At 39.6% G+C, this 13,174-nt stretch overlaps 1 protein-coding gene across 4 annotated transcripts in view; it reads left to right on the forward strand.

Moving 5' to 3' along the window:
- The first annotated feature begins 8,753 nt into the window (after positions 1-8,753).
- Positions 8,754-13,174, forward strand: part of MSR1 (macrophage scavenger receptor 1) — an 85,822-nt gene continuing 81,401 nt past the window's right edge. The window contains exons 1-2 of one of the 4 annotated variants that reach the window (XM_069573124.1): positions 8,754-8,966; positions 9,415-9,619. The gene's annotated coding sequence lies outside the window, so the exon portion shown is untranslated. The remainder of the gene's footprint in view (positions 8,967-9,414; positions 9,620-13,174) is intronic. The other 3 variants (XM_069573126.1, XM_069573123.1, XM_069573127.1) reach the window with 3 other exon arrangements.

The raw sequence follows: 13,174 nt of genomic DNA on the forward strand, positions 1-13,174 counted from the left end.
AGGATAGCTGATGGTCTGCTGTGCACCTGGAGACGACGGACTTCCCTAGCTCAGCAAGAGAGGAGCCAGTTGACAAAGGCCAGATAAAAGTACACAGAAGATTTGAAGCAATTGGAGAGGATGGCATGGTAGGTGTTGTCTGGTGAGGAACAATTTCATCTTGATAGATGGCTTGTGATCATTCTCATTCAGTCTTTAATTTCAGCTTTACTTCAGGCAGAGGATTAAAATGTGCACATAGAGGGACCAATTTAATGCCCTTTACTTCATTTTAGTTGCCCCCTCCCACTTCCCATGTCCAAGGAACATCTGATACAAACACTCATGTGCAAGCAGTTTTTTATTTGCAGTTGTTTTAGTTTTAACTTTTGACTGATCCTAGGAAGAAACCTGGAAGAATGAAAAAAACGGAAGGAGTTAAGATGGCACAAGGATCTTTTATCAAGTTGGCCAATATTATAGGTGACTTGTGCTCAGGTCCAGACCTGAAGAGACTTAACTAAACATGACTCAGAGTAGCCTACCTGAAGGCAGGAAGAAGAGCATTATCCTCCAGTTTCTGCCCCATTGGTCAAGGATAACCCTACTTCTTCAAACGACAACCTTCAAGGTTTTAGGTGAGCCTGATATCAGAGTGACAGTGTCAGCAAAAGCTCTGGGATGGAAAGCAAGAGGTAGGTGGTAAGAGCTTGGGCACACCTGTGGCATGCCCAGTGTGTGGGTGAAGCCCACCATAAACTGGAGGCTTCAGTAGCAGCCAGAGCAAAAACTGGAGCTCAGACTGTGCACTGGTACACAAGAGGTGTCTAATGGAAACCTTGGGTGCTGCACAATAAAGCGTTACCCTTAATAGTGCACCTCTCTAGTGAAGAGAAGCCTGCTAGACTATTGTTTGAACTTAATGCGATTTTGTCAATGTGCATATTAGAGTGGAGGAAGCAATGGGGAAGGAACAAGCCCTGTTTCTGCCTCATGGTTTTCCAAAAATGTGCCTTGTTACTTTCCAGAATGATTTTGAAACTAATTTAAATATCCTAACTGGGGTTTAGAATGTTGAATAAATAAGATAGTGGCACGTGCCTTTGTTTTTCTAGAAATGTAGATACAATGCTGCATGCTAATGTTTAGAAATTATAATAAATTTCAAAACAGAAATGTTAAGCCAGTTATAATAAAAAAAGCCTCATATCTAGTCTATCAGAATTTACTTTCAAATTTTAATAAGGGCATAAGGAATATGCAGTGAACCAGAGACTCAGATTACAGAAATGCTAAAAAGAGCATCTATAGTTCTGTGACATAAAAGCAGGCTAGGGACAAAGCAATCTCAGAGTCTAGGGAATTAAATCTTGACTTGTCTTTTAATCTTTGTGCACACAACCGCAAAATGCAGGGCAAATGCTATCCTGGTACCATGGGAAACTGTCAATATTGATATTGCTTATAGATAAACGGAACGTACAATGGGAAAACAGACTAAGCAAACCAACTTAACTATGTCAAAGAATTCCAATTAAATCATTTTTGAGAATGACTCTGTTTGAATATTCACCATGCTTTTTATTAAATGTGTCATTAAATATATATCAATTGAATTTAATTATGTTATTTGATTTTAAAATGATGTGTTTGTATTTAGTTTCTTGATCACCCTCTTTCAGATCACAACTTATAAAATGGCATTAGCTAACTTATAAGCCAGGCTTCAACAGTGTGTGAACCAAGAACTTCAGATGTTCAAGCTGGATTTAGAAAAGGCAGAGGAACCAGAGATCGAATTGTCAACATCCATTGAATCATAGAAAAAGCAAAGGAATTCCAGAAAAACGTCTACTTGTGTTCAAAGACTATGCTAAAACCTTTGACTGTGTGGATCACAATATACAGTGGAAATTTTAAAGAGATGGGAATACCAGACCACCTTACCTGCCTCCTGAGAAATCTGTGTGCAGGTCAAGAGCCAACAGTTAGAACCAGACATGGAACAACAGACTGGTTCCAAATTGGGAAGGGGTGCATCAAAGTTGTATATGGTCACCCTGCTTATTTAACTTACATGCACAGTACATCATGTGAAATGCTGGACTGGAGAAACACAAGCTAGAATCAAGATTACCGGAAGAAATATCAGTAACCTCAGATATGCAGATGACACCCACCCTTAAGGCAGAAAGCAAAGGGGAACTAAAAAGCCTCTTGATGAAAGTGAAAGTGGAGAGTGAAAAAGATGGCTTAAAACTTAACATTCAAAAAAACAAAGATCATGGCATCCAGTCCCATCTCTTCATGGCAAATAGATGGGGAAACAATGGAAACTGTGAGAGACTTTATTTTCTTGAGCTCCAAAATCACTACAGATGGTGACTGCAGCCATGAAATTAAAAGACACTTACTCCTTGGAAGAAAAGTTATGACCAACCTAGACAGTCTCTGCTATTAAAAAGCAATGACATTGCTTTGCTGACAAAGGTCTGTCTAGTCAAAGCTATGATTTTTCCAGTAATCATGTATGGATGTGAGAGTTGGACCATTAAGAAAAGCTGAGTGCTAAAGAATTGATACTTTTTAACTGTGGTGTTGGAGAAGATTCTTGAGAGTCCCTTGGACTGCAAGGAGATCCAACAAGTCAATCCTAAAGGAAATTGGTCCTGAATATTCATTGGAACAACTGATGCTGAAGCTCCAATACTTTGGCCACCTGATGCAGAGCTAACTCATTGGAAAAGACCCTGATGCTGGGAAAGATTAAAGGCAGGAGAAGAAGGGGATGGCAGAGGACGAGATGGCTGGATGGCATCACTGACTCAATGGACATGAGTTTGAGCAAGCTCCAGGAGATGCTGAAGGACAGGAAAGCCTGACATGCTGCAGTCCATGGGGTCGAAAAGAGTCGGACACAACTGAGCGACTGAACAACAAGTTATAACAGATTCTCAGTAAACATATTTTTGAAATATTGATGGTATCAAAGAAGTTGACATCCTCAAAAAGTTGCAGCAAGTATACATTTCATGGGTCCCAAAATGGACACAAAAATTAAATACAATGACATCATAGCAAGAATTATTATAATGATACTGATAATCATTGATATTATAGCAATACCAACGAATACTTAAGATTATCTGCTTTGTGAAAGCACAGCTATAAATGTTTTCTCAACAAACGTAAGAGATAAGTTTTTCTTTCATCCATTTTTCTAGGTGAGAAAGACTGCAGCACACTGAGGTTAAGTATCTTGCCCACAGTCACATAGCTAGTAAGAAGAGATCCAGAATTTGAAGCCAGGAAGTGTTGTGATTTTTTCAGAATCTGTGGTTTTTTTCCCCAAGTTGTTAAAATGCTAGACTTCATAAGCCAATCAACCATTATGGAATACATAACGAGAATCTTTCCAGTCATTTTAAGATATAAATCTTTCATTTAAATTGCTGAATTATCAAGGGCAAAAATAATTCTGTCAGGAGAGAAGAAATAAGAGAATAGAAAACGTAACATTCCATATTGTTTACAACAAAGTATATCTCAGTTAATTTACTGTGTGAAAAAGCATGCCAATATTAAAAATGAGTTAGAGATATAAAATTTTGCTAATCAGTTAATATTTTCTTACAGATTACTCTTTTAAAAATAAGTAGTATAATATTAAGAAGATTTGATGTTGGCTTCACATTTTCCAATTTTATCATTTTAATTTACTATAAGCAATATGCTTATAGGGGACATACTACATGCGAAACACTGTTATGTATGCTTTACGAATATGAACTTACTCGGTTCTAAAAGATCTTTTTGAAAATCAGCTTACTGATGAAAAACTAAGATAAAATGACTTGCCTCATGTCATGGTTAGCAAGTTTAGAAGCAGGATTCAAACTCTTGGAAGGCTATCTTAGTGTCCATACTTTATCTTCCATGTTCTTTAAATAAGGATCTTGTATATAATAACAAATAAATCATAAAAAATAAAAATATTGAGTTCCTGTTTCCAGGAACAGTAAGAATTCTATCATGTCTTTCTTAAATAAATAGTGCCATGCTTCTTTTTTTGAATAGCATTTTATAGAATTTATATTCTATCTTTGAAGGCCTCATTTTACTCTTTTTTTTTCCTATGTTGTATGAATATAGCAAGTTATTTGGATGCAAAGAGCTTATTTTGAGACATAAATAATTCCAGTAACCAATTTTCTAACAATTCTCCTTAATCTGCCTCAGCTAATAAATATTTTAAAATATAAGAAATACAATGCTTTGGATATAGGTTTTGGAGACAGGCTGGAATATTTGCTATGCCAGTGTATACCACAGTAGAAACAAAATGAAATGAACAAGTAAACAAACAGAATCTCTTCGATACAATGTGAAAACAGCCAGGGAAGACTGTTCCCTTTGGTTAAATCAATGCAGTGTGAAGTCTGTGTAAATTTGTTGTAAGCATTATGACAGATGGGAAAGAACTCATTTAAATTTCAAAACCTCTTGCCTTGCAAAGGAATTTTCTTAGGATAATTTGTATTCATATCTAAATAGCAGGTGCCTCAAGACTAAGCATTGCAGTTGCCATTTATATTACAGGTTACGAGAGCTTCTTTATTTTTCTGAATCATCCTCTTCTTTGAACTATTATTCAGAAGATGATGTTGCTTTTTGTCCTTTGTGGGGTTTCTCCGCTTTGGCTGATGATAAAAGTTGCCAATTCCTTTCATGCTTATTATCACGCTCATTGTTCTTCTTGTGTGTGCTTAGTCACTCAGTCATGTCTGACTCTGCGACTCCATGACTGTAGCCTGCCAGGCTCCTCTGTCCATGGGGATTCTCCAGGCAAGAACACTGGAGTGCATTGCCATGCCCTCCTCCAGGGGATCTTCCCAACCCAGAGACTGAACCCAGGTCTCCCATGTTACAGGTGGATTCTCTACTGACTTGGGTGCTTTTTGGATGATGTCCTGTCCAGTAGAGAGCTGCTAACTCCATCAGGCCTGTTCAGGTATCTGAGCCGTATTAACAGCATTGTAACCTTGGGCTGCCGGAGAAGGCAATGGCACCCTACTCCAGTACTCTTGCCTGGAAAATCCCACTGACGGAGGAGCCTGATGGGCTGCAGTCCATGGGGTCGCGAAGAGTCAGACACAACTGGGCGACTTCACTTTCACTTATCACTTTCATGCATTGGAGAAGGAAATGGCAACCCACTCCAGTGTTCTTGCCTGGAGAATCCCAGGGACGGGGGAGCCTGATGGGATGCCATCTATGGGGTTGCACAGAGTCAGACACGACTGAAGTGACTTAGCAGCAGCAGCAGCAACCTTGGACTGCAAGGAGATCCAACCAGTCCATTCTAAAGGAGATCAGTCCTGGGTGTTCAATGGAAGGACTGATGCTAAAGCTGAAACTCCAGTACTTTGGTCACCTCATGCAAAGAGTTGACTCATTGGAAAAGACTCTGATGCTGGGAGGGATTGGGGGCAGGAGGAGAAGGGGACGACAGAGGATGAGATGGCTGGATGGCATCAGCGACTCGATGGACATGGGTTTGGGTAAACTCCAGGAGTTGGTGATGGACAGGGAGGCCTGGTATGCTATGATTCATGGGGTCTCAAAGAGTCGGATACAACTGAGCAACTGAACTGAACTGAACTGAACGACTGTTTTCATGACAGATTTGGTAAATTAGATCAGATGTAATGAGAGAGACCCAAATTCAGTCCCTAGGTCAGGAAGATCCCCTGGAGAAGGAAATGGCAACCCACTGCAGTATTCTTGCCTGGAGAATTCCATGGACACAAGAGCCTGGCGGGCTACAGTCCATAGGGTCGCAAAGAGTTGGACACAACTGGGAGACTAACACACAAGGTAAATTAAAGAGTTTACCTTCAAGTCACCAAGGATTGAGTACATCTTTTTAAATAGGTCATTACTACAGATCACAAAGCCTGTCTTCTGTTCATGTTACATATCCCTAGAGGGGAGTGTGAGCACCAAGGGACAGCCATGTAAAGAAGCAAGAGGGTAGCCATGTGCAAGTCAAGAAGAGAGGCCTCAGGAAAAACCAGACCTGCTGACACCCTGAGCTTGGACTTCAGCCTCCAGAACTGTAAAAACTAAATTTCTGTTGTTTGAGCCACTCAGTCCATTCAGTGTGGTGTTTTAATATGGCAGCTCTAACAAACAAAGAGTCCTGAGTTAGTTTTCTACTGCCTCACTAACACATTAACACAAATTCAGTGGCTTTAAAAGAATGCAAATGCATTTTTTTTTTTTTACAGTTCTCTAGGTTCCGCAGATCTTGCTGTTCTAACTCTAAGTTGTCAATGAGCTGCCTTAGTTTCTCAACATTTTAAGGGAAAAATCTATGTTCTTGCCTTTCACAGCCTCTAGAGGACACTCACAGGCTTTAGCTTATGGCCTTTTTTCCTTCATCATCAAAACCAGAAACTATATCTCTTTGGCCTTTCTTCCATCATCACTTCCTCTGACCTTCTTCTGCCGCCCTCCTCTGCTTTTATGGATCCTGGTTATTACTTTGGACCCACTCAGATAAATCCAGAATAATCTCCTTATTTTGTCAGCTGATGAGCAACCTTAAATCCATGTGCAGACTTAATTCTCCTTTGCCTTGAAACATAACATTCTTCTTGGAATTAGGATGTGGATAGCTTTCTGAGGGAGAGGATTTTCTGCTAACCATAGTCGTATCACCAGGCCTTGTTTATTCTTAAAAAGTAGTAGTTTTTGTTTGTTTGTTTTTTACTATCACTTTTCTGGAAATGGGTATGACATTGAAATATCCACAATAGTGAGGGTTAGGTTATTGGCTAGCAGACCCAGACATTTTCTGCTTATAAGGTCAAGTAGCCCTTTAAGAGGCTACTCAACATTCTCAGGTCATAAGTATTTATTTCACTTCTAGACATTTAGCATGAAGAACTAACTCTTTCCTTTCACAAATATCCTGCTGGGCTACCCATTTGTCAAACCTCATCAGGAGCCTTCCCTGGTGGCTCAGATGGTAAAGCGTCTGCCTACAATGTGGAAGACTCGGGTTCGATCCCTGGGTCGGGAAGATGCTCTGGAGAAGGAAAAGGCAACCCACTCCAGGACTCTTGCCTGGAAAATCCAGTGGATGGAGGAGCATGGTAGGCTACAGTCCATGGGGTCGCAAAGAGTCAGACATGACTGAGTGACTTCACTTCACATCAGAAGCCAGAGATCAAAAGAGAGTTATGTGTTTCATAACTCTCAGTCCAGAAAGTAGAAGGGCAGAGAAAGTGGAGAGTGAATCTGAAGTAGTAAATGAGAAAATTTTAAGCTCACCAACTCTCACTATCAAATCCATCATCAACTCTCACTAAATTTGCCTTTAAATATCTCTCCCCACTTCTCCCCTTTACCACTGACATCCTCCAAGTCAGATGGTTTCATCAGTTTTCCCTGACACCACTGTAATAATTTCCTAACCAGTTGACTTGTGCTCAACCACACTTCCCCACCTCCCCATGGCAGTCAACTTTTAAAATCGAGATGTGTCTCATTCATCCCACTTTCAAAGCATTAAAGTCTTTCTGCTGCTCTGAAGATAAACTCCTCAATCCATGGCTTCCTACCTACTGCTCAGCTTTAGCTGAAACCTTGCTTCCCACATCTGGAATTTTTACCGCAGCCACATTGGCCTCACTCTGGTCGTTGATATTCTCGTGTTCCTGTCTTTTTTCAGGCATTTGGATGCGTTGTTTTCTCCACCCCAGCTGTTCTTTCTCCCTTTTAAGCAATTCAGTTTCCATTCCCTCTTTGGATGGTAAGTGTTCCTTTCTGAGTTGTCAGGCTATGTAGACATCCGCTATTGCTTTTTGCCTCCCTACACTCTTTACTGCCTTTTCTGTGTCCCACGGGAGGTTCCAGGAACTACATTGCTCAGAATCACCTTTCCCGTGTGATTCTTGGTGAGAGTTGGCTAGAGAGTAGTGCTTTCAAGAGAGTTGGAAGTCAAAAAAGAGAGCTCTTTATTCTCTGAAAGTGAATGCAGGGAGATCAAACAGCAAAGACAGAGCTCAGCTTTGATGCCTCTTGGAAACTATCAGTAGCTTCTGAAGACATTATGGGAGAAAATGGAGATGTGTAGATGGGTAATTATGTGTGTTCATGGAAGCTAAGGGTCCAAGTGGAAAGAACATCATAGAATATAGGTTCTAGAGCATACTCTGTCACTGACCAAGTGACCCTAGATAAATTTTTTGAAGAGTTTTTATTCTCTCATTTTCAAAGAGGTTTTTGTTGGGGTTCTTCTTTAGCCATGAGTAGGAAAAACTATGGCACATGTGAAGTTGCTATAACATGAGTGATACTCAGTTTACCTCAGCTCTCTTAGCTGTGGTAGAAAGGTCAATTCTGCTTTTGAGCCCCTAGGCTGACATCTCGTAATGATTCCAGGAGATTTCCGGATAAGAATTTGTTTAATGAGGTAATTCCCTAGTGGTCCAGTAGTTATGACTCTGTGGTGTCACTGCTTTGGGTCTAGGTTTGATACCTGGTCGGGAACTGAATTCCTACTTAATGAAGTTTGTTCAGGCTTAAATAAATTTATATTTTTACCACTTTAAAGCTTATTTAAACTAGATGAGTCTGTCACTCTAGTTTTGAAACCAAACTTCCCTAAACTTAGGGCATTCATGATTTAAAAATATCACTTAAAAATGAGCTCACATTCATTTTTTTTTTCTTAACTGGCATTTTGTGTCTCCTTAATAAGACATGAGTCATGAAGAAGGGGTGATTTGTTAATATTGCTTGAGGGTAACTGGTCGCTAGGATTTTGTGCTTACTCTAGCCACCTCCCACCCCCACCACCCACAACTTCCCTACCTATCCTAGGAATCCATGACTTTCAGGGCCTGGCACACACTTCATTGATTTTTAGCATGCCTTGTTGAAAACTGGAGTTGGTCAAGACAGGTTTAGGAACTGAGGTAAGTAGGCATATTGGTATGAAATTTTATGATTCCCTGGCTAGGAGTTGGGCTGTGTTTAATACTTGCTGGAGCTGAGCTGTCAGAGGCCAAAATTTCTTTTAGTGTCCTTGTTTTTGTCTCCTCTAGTTTTGGGATTTCCCTACAAACTTCCCTGAAAAAGAGAACTTTTCAGGGTCGGTCAGCTGTGAAAGTAAAAAAGTGACAGTGTTGTCGCTCAGTCGTGTCCGACTCTGTGAGACTCCATGGACTATAGCCCACCAGGCTGCTCTGTCCGTGGGATTTCCCAGGCAAGGATACTGGACTGCGTTGTCATTCCCTTCTCCAGAGAATCTTCCGACCCCTGGAAGCCACCAGGGCAGCCCTTTGCCCTGGAGAGGAAGCCTTTATTATGGAGAATGCTCTGGGGGTATTCTAAAATGGTTTCTTTCCCCTCCCTCTGCCACAGGCACCAGGTGACTTTTCTTGGCTCTTCTCTGTGAGAACCTGGTGGGGTTCCTGAGCGTAAAGCCCCCAGAAACTACAGCCCCAGGAGTTTCACCTTCACACTGGCCCTCCCTCAGCTCTCCAGCCATTCATTCAAATTACCATTTACAGGTTCTTGCCAGTTTCTGATTCTAGAGGCTACTGCTCCAGGGAAGCTAAACCCAGATGTGAGTTCTTTGGATTCCTTCTCTTATGGGGAGGGAGGTGGGAGGGGGGTTCATGTTTGGGAATGCATGTAAGAATTAAAGATTTTAAAATTTAAAAAATAAAAAACTAAAAAAAAAAAATAAAAATAAAAAAATAAAGTTTGTCCTGAGACCTAAAGGCTCTGCTGTCTCTAGGAAATGTCATTGATTTTCAGTTTGCTCAGGTTGTTTTTTCTTATTGTAGGGACATCTGAGCTCTTTAGATATCTGCCCTTTCTTTTAAAAACTGTATGGTTTTTAAAACAGTATGGTAAAAGTACATTGATTCTCCAAGGGAAATAAGTATTTTAGTCCCTTTATCTCACTGTGCTGATATTTTATTATAATTATATGTTAAAACATAGAAACGTAAATTTAGACCTAAATTTCATAGGTCTATAATTCTTAACCAATTTTTGGTTACAAATGTATTTTATAGATATAATGCATTTGTAAATTATATTAAACTCTACAAAAATACTAAAAGTTTAATCAGCTGTATCACTTTAAGGTCATGTGATTGAACAGAACAGTTTTGATAGGCTTCACAGAAGGAAGATATAGTTGGTTCTGATGCTGTACTTGTCTGTTTATGTATTTTAACTTCAATAATACTTCTGCAGAAAAGTTCTGTTTAGTATAGAGTTATATAAAATAATACAGTTACCATAAAAATTCTTCCTTTTTCCTATTTATGATCATCAAACAAAAGCTCTACTAGGATGTAATTTTTCAATATTGATTTTGATGAGGTTCTTTTGATAATTCTTTAAGGCATTATATTCACATGGAGAGATGTGTCCAATGTAGTGTTATTAAAACTTTTAATTATTAAAAGAATAAGTAGATAGTAAACATTACTGTCTAATTATTATTTTGAGTCAAGAATAGGAAAAATGTTATCTTTGTGCAAATTTATCACATAAATATATGGTATCGTGTACCTTATAACTAATGACCTTATAACTAATGACCTAGGCAAATGACCTACATTCAAATGTATCACTTCATGAATATAAAATATGTCTTCCTTTGAATTCAGCTTCCATTCCTCTAACACAAAGAATTCTATGAGACTCAAGTTAAGTTTTTTCAACCCATTTATTTAATTTTGAAACTTTATTTGAATATTAGGCATAATGTTATAATAGTCTTTGTGCTAGACACATATTCCATAAACAACAAAAATAAAGTCAAAGAATCCCGTGGCAGTAACTGATGAGAAGGCAGCTATTCTTATGATCTGGAATTTGTCCATGTTTGTAGTTTGTTTTCAAACTACATTTGTCATGAAGGTGACTGACAATGCATACACTGATCTCAGACTGAGAAAAATGTATATTTTTGCTGAGTTTTGAAATCAGGTTAATTGGGTGTGACCTATGGGGTCAGGAAGCAACAGTTAGAACTGGACATGGAACAACAGACTGGTTCCAAATAGGAAAAGGAGTACGTCAAGGCTGTATATTGTCACCCTGCTTATTTAACTTATATACAAAATACATCATGAGAAACGCTGGGCTGGATGAAGCACAAGCTGGAATCAAGATTGCCGGGAGAAATATCAATAACCTCAGATATGCAGATGACACCCACCCTTATGGCAGAAAGTGAAGAGGAACTAAAAAGCCTCTTGATGGAAGTGAAAGTGGAGAGTGAAAAAGTTGGCTTAAAGCTCAACATTCAGAAAACGAAGATCATGGCATCTAGTCCCATCACTTCATGGCAAATAGATGGGGAAATAGTGGAAACAGTGTCAGACTTTATTTTTTGGGGGCTCCAAAATCACTGCAGATGGTGACTGCAGCCATGAAATTAAAAGACACTTACTCCTTGTAAGAAAAGTTATGACCAACCTAGATAGCATATTGAAAAGCAGAGACATTACTTTGCCAACAAAGGTCCGTCTAGTCAAGGCAATGGTTTTTCCAGTAGTCACGTATGGATGTGAGAGTCAGACCATAAAGAAACCTGAATGCTGAAGAATTGATGTTTTTGAACTGTGGTGTTGGAGAAGACTCTTGAGGAGATCCAACCAGTTGATCCTAAAGGAAGTCAGTCCTGAATATTCATTGGAAGGACTGATGCTGAAGCTAAAGCTCCAATACTTTGGCCATCTGATATGAAGAACTGACTCATTGGAAAAGACCCTGATGCTGGGAAAGATTGGGGGCAGGAGGAGAACAGGATGACAAGAGATGAGATGGTTGGATGGCATCAGCAACTCGATGGACATGAGTTTGAGTAAGCTCCTGGAGTTGGTGATGGACAAGGAAGCCTGGCATGCTGCAGTCAATGGGGTCTCAAAGAGTTGGACATGAGTAAGTGACTGAACTGACACAGGGCTACTTAAGATGATGGATCCTGGTGAAGAGTCCTAACAAAACATGGTCCACAGAAGGAGGACATGGCAGCCCACTCCAGTATTCCCTAGAGAACCCCATGGATGAACAGTGTGAAAAGACACAAAGATATGACTACAAAAGATGAAGCATCCAGGTTGGAAGGTGTCCAATATGCTACTGGGTAAAAGTGGAGGGCAATTATTTATGGCTTCAGATAGAATGAAGCAGCTGGGCCAAAGGAGAAATGACACTCAATTGTGAATGTTTCTAGTGGTGAAAGTAAAATTCGGTGCTGTCAAGAACAGTATTGTGTAAGAACCTGAAATGTTAGGTCCTTGAATCAAGGTAAATTTGATGTGGTCAAGCAGGAGATGGCAAGATTGAGCATTGACATCATAGGAATCAGTTAACTAAAATGGATGGAATGGGTAAATTTAACTCAGATTATATCTACTACTGTGGACAAGAATTCCTTAGAAGAAATGGAGTAGTCCTCATAGTCTACAAGAGAGTCCAAAATGCAGTACTTGGGTGCAATCTCAAAAATGACAAATTATCTTGGTTCATTTCCCAGGCAAACCTTCAACATCACAGTAATCCAAGTCAATGCCCCAACCACTAATACCAAAGAAACTGAAGTTGACTGGTTCTTTGAGGACCTACAGACCTTCTAGAACTAACACCAAAAAAAGATGTCCTTTTTCTCATAAAGATTAGAATGCAAAAGCAGGAAGTCAAGAGATATCTAGAATAACAGGCAAATTTGGCCTTCGAGTACAAAATGAAACAGGGCAAAGGCTAACAGAGTTTTGTCAAGAGAACATACTGGTCATAGCAAACAGCCTTTTCCAATGACACAAGAAATGACTCCACATGTGGGCATCACCAAATGGTCAATACCAAAATCAGATTTATTATGTTCTTTGCAGCCAATTATGGATAAGCTCTATACGGTAAGCAGAAACAATACCTGGAACTGACTGTGGCTCAGATAATCAGCTCCTTATTGCAAAATTCAGACTTAAATTGAAGAAAGTGGGGAAAACCACTAGGTCATTCAGGTATGACCTAAATCAAATCCCCTATGATTATACAGTGAAGGTGATGAATAGCTTTAAGGGATTAGACAGAGTGCCTGAACAGAAGTTTGTACAGGAGGCAGTGACCAAAACCATCCCAAGGAAGAGAAATG

This window comes from Ovis canadensis, chromosome 26, assembly GCF_042477335.2.
Source record: "Ovis canadensis isolate MfBH-ARS-UI-01 breed Bighorn chromosome 26, ARS-UI_OviCan_v2, whole genome shotgun sequence".
In the NCBI taxonomy this organism is placed as follows: Eukaryota; Metazoa; Chordata; class Mammalia; order Artiodactyla; family Bovidae; genus Ovis; species Ovis canadensis.